This window comes from Nuphar pumila, chromosome 2 (genome assembly GCF_984573655.1).
Source record: "Nuphar pumila chromosome 2, dmNupPumi1.hap1.1, whole genome shotgun sequence".
In the NCBI taxonomy this organism is placed as follows: domain Eukaryota; kingdom Viridiplantae; phylum Streptophyta; class Magnoliopsida; order Nymphaeales; family Nymphaeaceae; genus Nuphar; species Nuphar pumila.
Genome location: NC_143250.1, coordinates 120,520,810 through 120,537,421, shown reverse-complemented (window position 1 = coordinate 120,537,421; position 16,612 = coordinate 120,520,810).

Below are 16,612 nucleotides of genomic sequence, written 5' to 3'. Positions count from 1 at the left end.
CTAAACACAATTGAAAGAACGCAGATTTACTTACCCTTGCGTCATAACCTGTTAATGATAAAAGGTAATCTTGAACCAACTTCTGCAAAATCCGACTAAGATAAGATAATTTATGCAATGTAATGAGATGGATATACTCCTCTGATTTTCTGACATCCAGTCTTCAGAAGACTTACCCCATCTAAGCCCAATGTTTCCAAAATCAGAACTGGGCATAGTCTTAATTCCATGACTGTCAAAATTAGGCCCTGTTGACAGGACTTCATACGCAAGCCATCTACTGATATTTTGCTATCATGCGTCACTAGTCTTGTTGAAAAAAAAAAAAAGGAAGCAAATCATAGATTGTAGAAAAAGAATTTTTCCAGGAGATGAAAAACATCTTTAGATTACGAATGGTAAAGAATGTAATCGCATGGAAAGTAAATTACTGAGATGAATCAGTTCTTTAATTCGTAATCTACTTAAACATGATCTTAGTAAATGCCAACTGCTAAGATGAACTTGATAATTTCACATTACAATGACAGAAGTACTGGCAAAGAAGCAAACAAGATTGAAAGAAAGAAAAGGGGAGAAAAAAAATGGAACGAAGGTATAGATCGTGATGACATTGTGAGTCAAACTATTACATAAATGTGCAGTGCAGGAAACAGGAGACTCTTACGCAATAGATTTTGACATCTACAATGGTTTAATCCCCCCCCCAAACATTGCTAGCATAGAGGATGGGCCCAAACGCAGATGTCATATACATAAGTCTGAAAGTTTGGTGGATCTAAATGGTAGTGATGGATGAAGGTTAGGAAACTGACAGGGAGGTAGCGAATGGACGAGACATGATGTTCACTGACATGGGCTTCAGATCACCCAAATGGCACCCCTATTTCCAGGACACGAAATCATGGAAGTTAAACCCAACCCACATAAAAATGTAAGATCACTTTATTTGCAGAACGACACTCTTGGAAAAAAAATTAACTCCTTCTTGGCGTGGCCCATTGGCGATCACACGATCGGACATTAACATTTAATCAGATGGAAAATAAAAAAAAGATAATGCATGAATGATACTACAAACTAGATTGACACAATGGACTTAAAGGGGGATCACGGCTCTATTGCGGGATCGACTGCAGAGGAAGTAGCCATTCCTCCAAATATATGTGATGAAAATGGAATTGAAATAAAGGAAGTAAACCAAACCCAAAATATATATATATACACTGAACAAATATTATAAACAAGAATAAAATAAAGAAAACAATGAGAATTAGTGGAAGATAATGTGATCCAAATGAATTTCGCATAAATGTTGATAAAATCCAGATATGCTATCAGGTATGGGTGAACCATGATTGTGCAGTATATAAACCGATTATCATGGCAGATTAGAGAATTTCAGACAGAAAGGGGAGGCTACAAGAAATAGGGTTCAGCTTGAAACCGGATGCTACGATCAATAAACATAACACTGTTAGATGTTACCCTAGAAAGCGTAAATAAACCCAAATCAAAATTTAAACAAATCGTATGGGATTCGATGATACAAACAAAATAACGAAAAGAGCAAATTAATTGCAGGAAATGAAAGAAGATGTTGGAGCATAAATGCTCCTTTTCATATTGCACACCGATAGATTGATTTGCCATAAGCAAATAAAATACTACCAAAGGTGCTTGAAGGAGATCAAAACAGGGATTTAAGAGGAAAGTTTAGAGAAAACCAAGCAGAGAGGTTTTACCGTAGTTTCGTGGAAATCCTGAAGGATGGAGAAGAGGGCTTTCTTTAGCAGCTTTAGGGGGAAGGTTGAAGACGATGAGCAATTGTAAATGCGTTCGGCCTTCAGTTGCTTGGAAGGGAAAAAGAAAACACCAGCTAAAAAAAAAAACTGAAAGGGGAAGAAGAAGGAGAGGAGAGAAGCGGGAATGATGCAATGAAGAGGTGAGTCGTGGATTGTAATGGAGAATGTGAGAGGGTGAAGCTGGATGCTGATTCCTCTGTGCACTCCCCTCTTTAAAGAAGAAGAGGAGCGTTCAAGAGAGAGGAGTCGGTTGAAGATCAATGGTGGAGGGAGATCCCCGAGTGATCAAAGGCGCGAATGAGAGGTGGCCGTTTGCATTTTTTTCAAATTCCAAAAGGAGATCCCTTTTCAGGATTTTTCTAAAAAGTGGCTTTTGGTTTTCAAAAAAGGGTTTTAAGAGAGGTTTTAACAAAAACAATTTTTCAAAAAGAGTTTTAATTGCATATTTTTCTAAATTTTTGGAAATTTTCTATTTTTTTTTATTTTCTTTTTTTTTTTTGTTCTTTTCTGGAATTTTCTACATTTTTTGTATTTTTTGAAAACAAAACTCTAAACTAAGGAATTTAAACTGATTTTTACAAAAATTTAAGATTTTTACAAAAGAAGGGCTTTTATGAAAAATCAGGGTTATTTTGGGGAAATTCTTTCAGAAAATGGGTTTGGATCCAGGTTTTGAGAAAATGTTCAAGTTTTGAAACTCGAATCGAGAAATACAACATAATGGATCCAAACGGATATCGGAGGGACTGTCCGAGCTATTTAAAAACTATTTTTGGTATTTTCTGTAATTTTAATTTAAAAGTTGGACAACAAGACTCAGATTTGGATTTTAACAATGGATCGAGATCCGAAATCAAGTCAGACATATAAAGTGAATTTAATTTCAGTAAAACTTGAGAAACGAACGGGAATTTAGATTTAAGAATGACTCATTTGCTCAGAAAATGATATCATGGGCAAAAAAGGAATATTTATATTTTTTTGAAAAATTTGGGGTGTTCATATTATGCAGCATATGTTAGGGAAGATATGTTAGAGGGGCCTGGAGATATGTTGCAGGTAAGGATCAATGAGGATCCACAGTGAACAACGACATGAGGTGTTGTTATAAAACAAAAAATGACAGTGGCTGCTATAGGTGTAAGGAAATCACGGTCGTGCTCAGCACTTGTTGTGGCTGAATGGGAAGTGAAGGGAGGTTAAAGTGTTGTTGGTGGCAACGTGAATGGGTGTTATCACGAAGGGTAATGATACAAAGTTGGGTTAGATATGATTGAAATAACAATGTATGACAGTTGGGAAGAAATGTGCCCAGGTGCAGCTGCTTATGAGTTGCAAGGGCAGTTGGGTATGGAGGATATAATCAGTGCTAGAACATGAACAATGTTGTTGTGAGCTACAGCTGGTACTAAAGTGAATACCTAAACTAATGTGGCTGGAAGCAGATGATGGTGAGGAGCAACATAGTGTGCTGTTGTGTGGGTGAAGTGAAGCAATGTGAAGGCTGAAGTGAAGTTACTGCGAGGTGTTGCAGTAACAGTGAGTGAATGTGATGTAGGTATATGGTGTATGCTACAGGGGATGTGCTGGCAGTGATACAAGTGTAGATGGTGTGGGTGGTGAAATGCAGATAAGTAGGTAATGTTGCAGGTGATGTAGTGGAGGGTGCAAAGTGGGGTAAAAGCAGTGACAACAATGGCTGCAGGCGCAATGTTCATGTTCCCTGCTGCATCTATCATTTTGCAGGGATGTATTGTGAATGCAGGAAACGAATACAGTAAAAATGCATGACCATTGGCAATTCACACTGATTAATATTTATAATATGAGGAGGGTCATCAAGAAGCCATGTCCTCTGTCATGGCTTTTACCCAAATAGTAAGCTTTGTTCCTTGTTATCTCTCAACCATGTGACCCAGATGTAACGTAGTAGATCAATGATATAGCCTACGCAATAGCAAACTGGCATACAATGGGTCATTTGCAATTACAGCAAGGTGACTTGCTGAGCATCAATTTCTATCAAATGACTTCCTTAGCTTCAGCAGGTGGGCTTTAGTAGCGTCAGATCATTAGTTTTGTCTTTGTTTACCGCTTCCAATGGCCCTGCGTAATGAATAACCAACAAAGGGGCTGCCTTCTTCTTTGAAAACCCTCTCCTCGCCTTTAGATATGTTTTGATACCAGCATCCAACAAGTCAATTTGCTAAGATTTTACTGTTACCGATAGTATAACTTCTGCACCAGGCTTAAAAAAAAAAAAGGGTGCGATGGGGGTTTGTGTAAGGGTGGTATATGTAGTGTTATGATAATTCAAAAAAAAAAATCCATATGCTAAAAACTTATAGAACAAGATTCTAGAAGTGTTGATGATACAGAATATAAAAATAAAAAAAAGAAATAACTAATATAATGATATCAATGAGAATGTGAACGAATAAAAGAGAACAAAACTTAAATTACAGTGGTAAATGTAGAGTGAACTTGATATAGGGAGCCTAAACTAAAATCATAGAAACTATGACAGTGGATTGAATAGTTGGGGTAATGGATATACAAATGTAGATGTGAGACATGTGTGTAATGTATGATGGAAATGAAACAGAGGTTACACAGGTGTACAAATCGTATATTAAAGGCAATATCGTGACTTGGATAATAGCAGATGCAGAGGAAAGGTATATGGTCATAGCAACTGAAACATATTTAGGATCAATTGTCACCTATGGCATTGTGGATGGCATCCCAGCATCCATGGAAGATGGAATTCTCCATTCACTGTGAGAGTCACGGATAGAGGAGATACCAAGAGGGGAAGGCATCCCGTAATGAAAAATCATGAATAGGGTGGACTAACAATTTCACCCAAACTATTAGGCTTAATATTTAGAATAAACATCTCTGGTTTATCCTGAGTCTACTGATTTTTGAAGCTTGACTACATCGTGAACCATACCCTATGAGGAAATCTTCTTGGTTGAAGAATCAAAAGAAATTTTCAGCATCTGGAGTCACATGTAGGGCTGAGATTGAAACCTTAATGAATATGCAAGAGTAGTGGTTGGATTCAGAACTGGGGAAGAAAATGTAAAACCTGGAAGCATAGAGAACGATAGGATGTATATAAAACCAAAGCTCGATCAATGAGATGATATCTTTCACCGCTCTTCATGGCCTCATTAATCGCAATGACACTTAATGATATCCTAGCTAGAAACATGCGTAATCCGGGAAAATGCAGTAAAAAGGATATACAGGTGAAATGCACCGGATATTCAAATACAGGATATTTGGAATTATAGAGCGTAGAGATGCAAGGAAATAAAATGGATCTAAGGGGTCTAACGATGATCTGAAAACAAAAACAACAACAGTGAGATACAAAACGATGTTATATCGAATTGAAATGCGCAAATGCTAACGATGAACATGAGAATGTACAGACGATACCAATGATAAAAAAAAGCATGAACAGAAGTAAACTGAACGAAATTCAAAAATGAACCACAGAAGAAGGAAGGAATTGTCGGAATATGGATTATTCCATTGATGTTGCACTGATGTAGGTCGATTTTACCACAAGCAAATCGGCACTACCTGGTGCTTCGATAAAGAAATAGAAAAATCAAGAAGAACAGGGGAAAAGAAAGAAGAGAAAGGCACTTACTGTGGCTATCACTGCAGGTCAAATTTTCTTTGCTCGATCAATGAGGATTCGAGAGAAAGAAAAGAAAATTAGAAGTGGAGGGGAGAAGAGGATGCTGGAGAAGGAGGAGCGAATGGTGGATGCCTAAGCCAGGAGAGGTAGGAGACGAATCCCCTCTCCCTCCTGCGTGCTCCCCTTTTAAAGAGCAAAAGGAGGATTCCAGAGAGGGATTTGGTTGCAGATGGATGGAGGAGCACCCAGGGATTCGTTGAAGATCGAAGGGTAGAAAGCGAGAGGGAGGATGCGCGGGAAATGGTCGTTGTGAATTTTTGCTTTTTTTCAAAAAGAGGGTTCCTTTTAAGAAATTTTCTAAAAAAATAGTTTGAGATGAGTTTTTTTAGTAAAGATTAACTTAAAAAAGCTAGAAATTATTTGTTTTTTCGTAACTTTTCCAAATTTTTTGGTTTTGTGTTATTTTTCTATTTTTTATATTTTTGGAATAGAAATCTAAGATTTTACGAGAAAACAAAGTTTAAACACTAAATTTTTGTATTTTTTTGAGAAATATTTATAAAAGTGTTTTTCCGAGAATTTCAGGCCATTTTGGGGAAAATTCTTCAGAAGAATGGGTTTGGACCCAAGTTTTGAGAAAATGTTCGATTTTTGAAACTCGAATTGAGAAATACAACACGATGGATTGAAACGAATGTCGGATGGAATGTCCAAGCTATTTTAAAAACTATTTTTGGTATTTTCTGTAATTTTAATTTAAAAGTTGGACAACGAGACTCAGATTTGGATCTTGACAATGATTCCGGAGCCGAAATCAAGTCAAACATATAAAATAAATTTAATTTTAGTAAAACTTGAGAGATGAACTGAAATTTAGATTTAAAAGTGACTCAATTGCTCAGAAAATGATATCAAGGGCAAAAAGAGAATATTTAAAAGATTTTGAAAAATTTGGGGTGTTTACATTTACCTGAGAGTGGTGTTGTGACACAACTGTTGTTATTGGTATACCAAGAAAGTGACATCAGTAGATACTGATTTCTCAGATGTCCAGACATTAGATGTTGATTTCTAATGTTCTGATGGATGGTGGTGATTCTTGATATTGGTTGGGGAACAAATGTGAAACCTAGTAATAAAATACAAATTTATGTGTTAAGCTATAATTGAAAACCTATCTTGGACTTCAAGAATTATTGTACCCGTTTTGAGTATCTGCGAGTTTAATAAAAAGTGAAATTAAAATTGTGTGCAATTAATACGAACATGCATGCAAAAGAAAACTTTGATAATAACTTAATAGTTTATTTATGCATCTTTACTATTCTCCATTAGTTCATGCATTCATACTTATTCTACTTTGTATGAAAATTGTTATTGCATGATACTTATTTCAATTGCTTGAATGGTAAATTAGTTATGCAACTGTTGATGTTATATTCATTTGAGTTTATGCAAGGATTTGATTTGTGCTTTTTTCTTTTAATTTTTAGATAAATTTATATAAATAATCTTTGGTTCTTACCTGGTGTTTTAAATGTTTTTCTCAAGACCTGAAGCACAGTGATGTGGATGACTACTATATGAAGCCTGCGAGATTGCGTGACTTATTTCTGATATTTCTTAACCGTGTGACTCTGGATTCCATTCTTTATTTATTCTTGTTATATGACATTAATTTGTTGGTTATTCTTTGGTTGCTTCAATGTAAGATCACTTGTGGTTTGGTAGTTGTTAAGTCTGTGAGGCCCGGATCCTTGGGTTTTGGTTTACGCAATTATTTTTAAAAAATCACTTTTTACGAGGATAAGTCAGGGTCATTACACCTGAGGTAGTATACAATTCACGAGGGAGCTACCACAATGGCAGTGGTTCTATGACAACGATAACGATAATGATGACAATGACAACAAGTTGTTATTTGGTGTCAACGAGGTCTACTAGGCCCGATGGTGGCGGTGACACACTCAGACACCCAAAACCTGAGAGAGAGAGCGAGAGAGAGAGAGAGAGAGAGAGATGATTAGATGAGAGGGAAGGGGTCACAACTAGCCTTTTCCTCTTTCTCCTTATTTCCTCCTTCCACTTCTTCCATGGTGTGAACACCCCAAATTTTTCAAAATCTTTTAAATATCCCCTTTTTGCCCTTGATTTCATTTTATGAGCAATTGAGTCACTTTCAAACCTAAATTCCAGTACATTTCCCAAAGTTTTACTGAAATTAAATTCATTTTATATATTTAAATTGATTTCGGATCCGGATCTATTGTCCAGATCCAAACCTGAGTCTCGTTGTCCAACTTTTAAATTAAAATTACAGAAAATACCAAAAATAATTTTTAAATAGCTCGGACAGTTCATCCGACATCCGTTTGGATCCATCACATTGTATTTCTCGATTCGAGTTTTAAAAACTCGAATATTTTCTCAAAACCGGGGTCCAAACCCATTTTTTGGAGAAATTTTCTCAAAATAGCCTTGGAAACCTTTTTTTGTAAACATTTCTTCAAAAATAAAAAAAAATAGTTTAAATATTTGTTTTTTCGCAAATTTTAGGATTTTATTCCAAAAAAATAAAAAAAAAATATATAGAAAATGGAGAAAAAAAACAAAATCAGTTTTTGAAAAAAAAAACGTTTTTGGAAAAAGATTCTTTTAACCAAAACCAGCTTTTGCAAAAATCTTTAAAAGGGGACCGACTTATTGAAATTTTTTATAAAAGACCTTTTTATCGAAAATCGATTTTTAGGGTTACGGAGGCCTTCTATGTTCTGACTGGAACCCTTTCTTCCCCCCCTCTCTCTCACCAAAACCCCCAGCCGATCGCCCCTCTCCATCGCCTTCCAGAAGCACCCATGTGCCTCCAACCACTTCTCAACCTCCATCTTTCGTCCATCGTTAACAAACCCGCCCTCCTCCATCCATCCACAACGGAAGCACCGTTCTGGATTCTTCCTCCTCTTTTTTAAGAATCGGCAAAGGAAAACCTAAAACCACAGCTTCTTCACCACCGCACCCCTCTTCTCTGTACACGATGACCTTCATCTTTCCACCTTTCTTCCTATTTGCTTTCTCCCTCTTCACCTCCTGATCGATTAAGGAAGTTTCATCATAATAGTCGAAGCTCCTCTCCTGTTTCCACCTACAATCCGGCAAACGACTCTTCCTCCAGTGGAGTTATAGTGAGGATTCTCAATTTTATTCCCCTCCTTATCTACCCTTCTTTTTTCTCTCTGTTGCCATTTTGTTTTATTGTTTCACCTTTTCTTTCTTTCTTTTTTATTTTCATTTCACGAATTATTGGGCTTATTCTTACATTTTCTAAAAATAAGCATCATTGTAGTGCCGATCTGCATATAGCAACATCGGCCTACACATTGCGATATTAAATGAATACCTCTATTCATACAGATTCTCGATTTTTTTTTATGTTTTGTTGTTCTCATTTATATATTTCCTCTAATGTTCTATTTCATGTTGATAATCGGGTAGCAATTGCTGATCATCTTTTGGTTTTTTTCTCGATTTTCTGTTTCCATCTTGATCGGTCATTGATCCGGATGGATATGTTGATCATAATTTCCTTTCGCATCAGAATTACTGTCTTATAACTGGTTACGTTGCGTGAATGCATCGGTTCATCTGTGTCCCGATCTGGTATGGCCCCGTAGCTCGATATCTGAATCAATCTCATTTCTTGAGAAGGGATTGAGATACGACTATTTATAATTTGGTATTCACAAATTTGGGAAGCAGAACAATATCTATTGTTTCCTACAACTCGGAAAATAAGGATGGCTTCCTTCTCTGGGGAAATCGCCTGCTGATGAAGAATGGCGCACAAAATAAGACAAGTGACAGATACAAGACTGGGCAGTCAGGTTGTGAATGCATCTGCAGGAAGTCCAGGCATCTGCGGGAAAATCACATGTAAAGGAAAATATCGGAACAACAACCTGCAGAAAGATTTCCCTCACAAATGGCTAATTGGGAAGAACCCACGGTCTCTTCAAATCTTAACCAGTCGGTGGATCAGTCATCATGATTTTAAGGTCTCTGATTGAGGTACATGTTTAATTTTGTTTAGGGTTTAAAAACCCATTATCACAATCCTAAAATGGTTAGTATGCAGATTTCTACACCATTGCCACTTCAAGCAGGTATTGTCAAAATCACTTACGATTCATTCTGATGTTGTTCCAGCTACTCTGTAATTTCTGTAGTATATAATCCCCATTTTCAATTTTTTTTATTTGCCATCAAAGTCATATCAATAATTTTTTAAATTTGTTTGGAATGTTCAGGTGGTGCTATTTAATCTTGTTTATTGCAATTTTTTTATAAATAATTTCTGTAACATGGGTGGTACTTTAGAGACTCGGGACTTACATAGTGAAAGATATGCACCACAGCCACTGCAGATGCCACTCCAATAGTCGACATTTTCCTTACAGAGAGATGATGGTTGCGGCTATAGATGCTCTCAAAGGGCTCTCCCACCATTTTCTTGAAAGCATAGGCTTCTGATTTTCATGCTTTTACAAAAGGTTTGCTGCTGAAGATTTTCAAGATTTGTATGCCCAAGTGACGATCACTGCTGTAAGAGGCCAGGATATGATAATCCACACACAACATTTAGAAACAGGGTTTCCTTTTCTTAAGAAGGTTGTTTAGTTCAGACCCGCCATATCTCTTTTACTTATATAACAGGTTGTGGTTGGCGTGCCAGTGTTAAAACAAAACAAAATCACCTGACTCGAGGTGATCTGCCTGGGTTTACAATGAATTCTTATAAATACTGTCATGGTTCACCTCATCTATTCTCGCTTGACAAGTTTGATGTTGCTAGAGCTGGAGTTGATGTCTGTTTAAAGAAATATTTAGAATCTGTCATTCTTTAAGATGGGATGTGCTATGAAAGAACTACCGAAAGCTGAAACGATCAAAAAAACTTTTATAAGGTAGAAAGCTGAAGAAACACCAGATGCTGGATCCTCGTTTAGGCATTATGACAGTACCTTTTGATGCTTTCTTTCGGGTCGTAATGAGCAAAATCTCATTGGTGAGACTACCTTAACATATAATCCAAGTTTAAGAATGATAGCAGATTTCAGACATTTAACTCAAGAACTAAGATAAGTTACATGGAGCATTTGCTTGATAGATTTCTGTTGTCTCTGATTGATCAAAGCCAAATCAGATGTGAATTATCCCACAGGGAAAGAATCCCCGAGTCACCAGCTGTTACTTGGGATGAGAAGGTTAAAAATGAACTTATGCTCTATCATGATTGGAGGATCTTTTTGTGGAACTGTTGGCTATCTTGAAATGGTTCTAGTAAGTGAAGTTCACAGTGATGCCTACATATCAGAGAAGGGAATGATAAGGAGAATGCTCAGAGAATGAAGGCAGAGTGTCCGGATATTGTCATGCCTTTTCATCGACCTCTGCATATCGGATAGTGGTAGATCCTGCTATGAAAGCCCGAGTATGCTGAAGATAATCAATGGGATCCATCAAGAGGTAGGTTTTGTATCTCCATCACAAAAAACCAATTTAAAGATATGTTGCTTTCATCCTTCTTGGTTGCATTTTTTGTAGTTTGATATTTTGTCTCCTCATTAGATATATCTCCTATATTTATCGCCTGTTTGTTTTCTTATATCACATTTACTTTACCAGCAGTACATGTTTGTTTACTTTATCCAACAACATTTTCTATGTCTTTCACTGTCCTACTACCTATCACCTTCAGCACAACCCTCACAACTCTTATTGAGAATCAGGTTTTCTGTTTGCATGGTGGCCTTTCCCCATCATTAGATTCGTTGGATAACATTCGAGCACTGGATTGGATACAGGAAGCTATACATTTGGACAGGATATTGCAATGCAATTTAATCATACTAATGGCTTCACTCTTATTTCCAGAGCTCACCAGCTTGTGATGGAAGATTTTAATTGGTGTCAGGATAAGAATGTGATGACTATTTTTAGTGCTCCGAACTACTGTTGCAGCTGGGGTAACATGGCTGCCATAATGGAGATTGGGGAGTCAATGGAGCAGAGATTTGTTTTTTTTCAGTTCGATCCCGCTCCAAGACAGATTGAACCTGACACCACGCGCAAGATTTCTGATTATTTTTTGTGATCCTTCTCTCTTTTGTACTCTGCCATGCTCGTTTTCTGCTGTGTTTTTGCAGATTTGCCTTTGAAAAAGAGTTGCTTGCAAATCAGTCGACTGTGTGTGGTCAATCTACTACATAAGTCGTTGAATCCTATTCCGTGGGATTGGCAAGGGTACAACTAGCAGCAAATCAGTCGACTGTGTGTGGTCAATCTACTACAAAAGTCGCTAAAATCCTATTCCGTGAGATTGGCAAGGTCGGTATCTGCTCCATCCTCAAATGTCTTAATATATTCTCACTGTATGCCTATTGCAATGATTTTCATTTGCTGGGGATATTTGTTGCTCTCGTTAAGCATTCTCATCCATCATGTCTTTGGTATTTTATGTTTTAACAGGTTTAGTCTTTTTCCCCATTTATATGTCACATTCACCATTTGCTTTTACATTTATACACCTCCACAAGTTGTATTTTCTTTATCAGCACAACATTCATTATTTTCATTGACCACTGCTACAACACCATTGACAGTAGCATGAACGTGCTCTGTCAATACATTGTAACATCACCCACTGTGCACCCATTTGTGCACAGCCCTAGCACCTCTGCGTCCCAATTTCAGCAGCCTGTGACACCTTGCCATCAACACACTGTGTGCCGCAGTATCATTACCTGTCACCTCACATATGTATAATCACTTCCAGCAATTTCTTCACAATAGCCAACATCCCTTGCTGCCTCTCTACCACCTACTGTATATATAGCACCCCGTTGTTGTCCATTCACAATCACTGTCAAACACCACAGTGCTGAATTTTTTTTTAATGGTAGTTCACCAAAAGAGTTGTCATGAAACTGTGATTTCTCATAATGGTTCACCAAGAGGATTGATATGTATCTTTCATTCCCACAATGGTTAATTACAAGCTGCTATGGCCATTTACTTCACAACAGTTCGTCTTGGACCATCCTGGCCCTGGACTTCACTCATTGCATGCAGATATTCATTTAACTATGGCATTGTCTATATATATGTACATATATATATACCTATATCTATGTACATTTTCTAATCAATACAGGGTACGCCATATGCCTTTCTCATTCAAAATGAGTAAAGCATCTTGTGTAAGATTTGGAATAGTTATTTATATTCACATTCTTAAATTTCCTTTTTGTGCTAAATTCTATCTCGCAGGAATGTGTGGAAAGTTTGGATTAGAAATTTTTGATGTTTTCAATTCCAGTGTTATAATAAGCATGATATTTAATGAAAACTCTACATTTCCAGTCTTAGATTAGAATGAATGAGCATTGTAAATATCATAAATTGCTTATTTTCGTGTTTTTGCCTTTGTTTTTCAAAAATCTCATAATGGTGAAACACAAATGGCACGTGCACCATTTCGTAAGTGGTAATTAATCCTAAGTTGATGATTTACATCAATGGCCATAGTCAGGATGTAAACAAAACTTAGAATTTTTATCTTTTACAAAATAACACTGGATCCACACTGGATCCTTTTCAAAATTCATTATATTTTCTTTAAATATTTTCCTCTTTTATCATAGTTTAATTTAAAATTAATTCAATATATATACCAATGGCCATAGTCAGGGTATATTGAGAGTTAATTTCATTTTAAACTCCATAAAAGCACCAAAACATGTTTTATTCTTCACTTGAATTTAAACATAGATTATTATATAATACATTTAATGACCATAGTGAGAGATGTATTATATTTTCAATCTCATTTTTAATTCATTTAAAGAATGAAATAACTTTTCAAAATCCAATTTCAAAATTATTCAAATTCATTCATCATTTAAGATAGAACAACATCATATTTTCAAAATTCTTTTACAAAATCTAAGTGATCTCAAATATCTTTCTTCAATCTCTATTCTAATCCATTCTTCTATCTTATTTCAAAGATTTAAATTTCAATTTCAAAGTCCAATTTGACTTTGAAATTTCAAAATTCAATGTTATATTCAAAATTCCATTTCCAAATTTAAGCCCAATTTCAAAGTTCAATTAACTTTGAAATCTCTGATTCATCTTCTGATTCCAACTTTAAAGTCCAATTTGACTTTGAAATTCATTTGTATATTCAAAATTCCATTTCTAAATTTCAAATCAAAATTCAAAATTCAATTCAAACTTTGGATTCAACTTCCACCTTGGATCTCAGACTTCAGATCCAAGTCCATTGTAGGATCCGGAATTCAACTCCACTTTGGATCTGAGACTTCAGATCCAAATTTCATTTTAGGATCCAGAATTCAAATTCCCCTTTGGATCTCAGACTTCAGATCCAAACTCCATTTAAAATTCAGACTTTGGATTCAAATCCCATCTTTAAATCTAGATTTCAAATCTTATTCCATTTCCCAATTCTATATTTCAAATCCAAATCTATATGAAATTCTAGATTTTAAATCCAAAATTCCATTTTCAGATCTCATCTGAACTTCCTAAATCCATTTCCATTTTTAAATACCATTTGGATTTCTCAAATCCATCCTGATTTCAAATTTTAAATTCAATTCCATTTCAAGCTTTATCTCTTCTCATAAATCTAAGTTCAAAGTCCATTTTCTGACTTTAAAATTCCCTTTCTTTTCCCTTCTATCTCAGTTTCAAAATCATTTTTTCTCAAAATCAAGATTTATTCTTCCATACTCTGATTATTTCAAAGACTTGGAACTTCTCTGATCTATCTCAAGTTCTAAGTTAGATTTTACCCTTCAGAAACCATTTTCTTCTTTATCAAGTTCATATCAGAATACTTGGAAATTTTTAAAAACATCTTTCAAAAGAGCATACATCCTTGCATTTCACAAGCATGATTCTTTGTGTATTTTAGATTTAGAATAAACTCTTAGATAATATTTAAGCAAAGCAAAAGGCATAGACTCGATCCTTGGTTCGATTACCTCTGGTAAAGGCGCCAGGAACGGTCGAACCTTGTACCGATGAGCGAATCCCGTCTCTCCATTTTCTCGCAAATATTTTCAAAACAGAGGCAAGTTTTTTGCTAAGTATTTTCAAATCAAGATCAAGCAAAGTTAAGTTTTAAGTCCTGTCGAATTGTGAAGTCACATTTGGGCACTCCCAGGTCCACACACTTGGGAGAAATATTTTATAACCCCGATTCGAGTTGCGACCCAATTCGAATAACCCCGATCAGGAGCATGAGCCTATGAATGAGTGAGGTTCTGTTGAAGGACCCATTCTTCATTTATCAATCTAGTGTCGTATGTCGATACTAAGATAAATTTTGGATGCAAGATTGATAGTGTTGTGTCTTGTGTGAATGACTTGATGTGGCATTGTGACTTTTAAGGATGAATCGTGCCAAATGAGCACTCCTATATTCTTTGGATTGTTATGAAGTTGTGTGTGGGGTGTTCCTTTTGAGAAGCCTACGCATCTCCCTTTTTCAGTGTTATGTACTTTTAGGCATGCACAACATGTTAAGTACTTTGTTGATCGGACGAGAGATCCGAGACGACTTTGTATCATGAAATATGCAAAATATTGTTGAAATGAATTCAAGACTTAACTTATCAAATTGGGTTGTGTTACTTTTTATGCAGATAACAACTGTTGGGGTTTCTTTGGTGAAACCATATCCCTTTTATCGTAGTCGTACTTTTAACAAGTACGTCCGTACTTTTTTTAACAAGTACGTCTTCTTACGTTGCGATGATTGGATGAGTAGGTTGTGGCAACCTTGTTGAGTGCAAATAACAAAATACTGAGATCACCTAAATAAGTGATGATTTTCGCCTTCACTGACAAGATACTCGAGTTGGGTCGAAAGACCAGAGTATGTAGAATGGGTCTTCATTTAACTACCCTGATGTACTCATTCGAACCGCTGACTCCTGTCAGAAGAGAGGACGGGAAGATACAAAAACTTCGATGGACAAGCCATTAATGGCAGTTACGAGCAAAAGACTCGGCTTCCCCAGTCATCGGAGTTAGGGGAAGGGGACTACCAAAATTATCCTAGGTGGTAGCTTTCCATGTTTGGGATGCATCCATTGTTCATGCTGCTTTGAAGATTTCTCTCTTGGTCACTGACCGTCCCCTTAGGTGCAGACTCAGTCAGCTATCCGGGTTATCTTAAAATAGATAGCATAATAAACCCTCGGATGAGTCTAGGCTGTTTCTAGAGTCGTGCCTTGTGCGTACCCACTTGGCCAGTTAATATCGAAACATAATTTAACTCCAATCACACACTTTGTTGAGTTATGCACGTATGAAAGCTATAGTATGCAACATGTTTCAATACTTAGGGAATTGTGTGTGTGGTTGATGTAACATTGTATTTTGTTGCTTATGCAGTGCTTTGCTTATAATAATTAGCCTACTTGCTTCAGTGAAATGGTTGTAATAGTTTTAGCATTTTGCTCATGATAGTTACCCCATGAATCTGTTGAAATGAAATTGCTATATAATTGCCTGTCTACTTGACATATTAAATTATTTTGCTTTACTATGTTCTATATCGTCCTGGATGTGCACCTACCAATTTTTAGTGAAACTGACCCATTTTATGGACATGTGATGTATAAGTGATACACTCTGCGATGACACGATGATGCAATGAGTTTAAGATAGAGCTCTTTTCCTGACGTTTCGCTCCTGAGGACATGTTGGTAAATTTGGTATAAAGTGTATTTCTAAATTTCTCTTTTTATTAAACCTTGAGTTACTAAAACTGTTTTAGTAAACTTCTTTTGGGTTTCAACAAACAAATTCTAAATCATTGAAATTGCATTTTAAAACCCTTTGATTTCAATAGTTGTGCGAAATTCGGTAAATGAAAGTTTACGCTGTAATGCGCTCAAGGTCCATCGACTTGTTGTTTTAAAAATATCATTTTCCGCTGAAGTACTATTTAGACTCTGATAATTGTATGATTTCAAAGCTTTCTAAACTATTCTAAAAGTTACAAGTCCTGGATTTTTAGGGCGTTACAGAAGTTGGTTTGGAATTGGTTCAA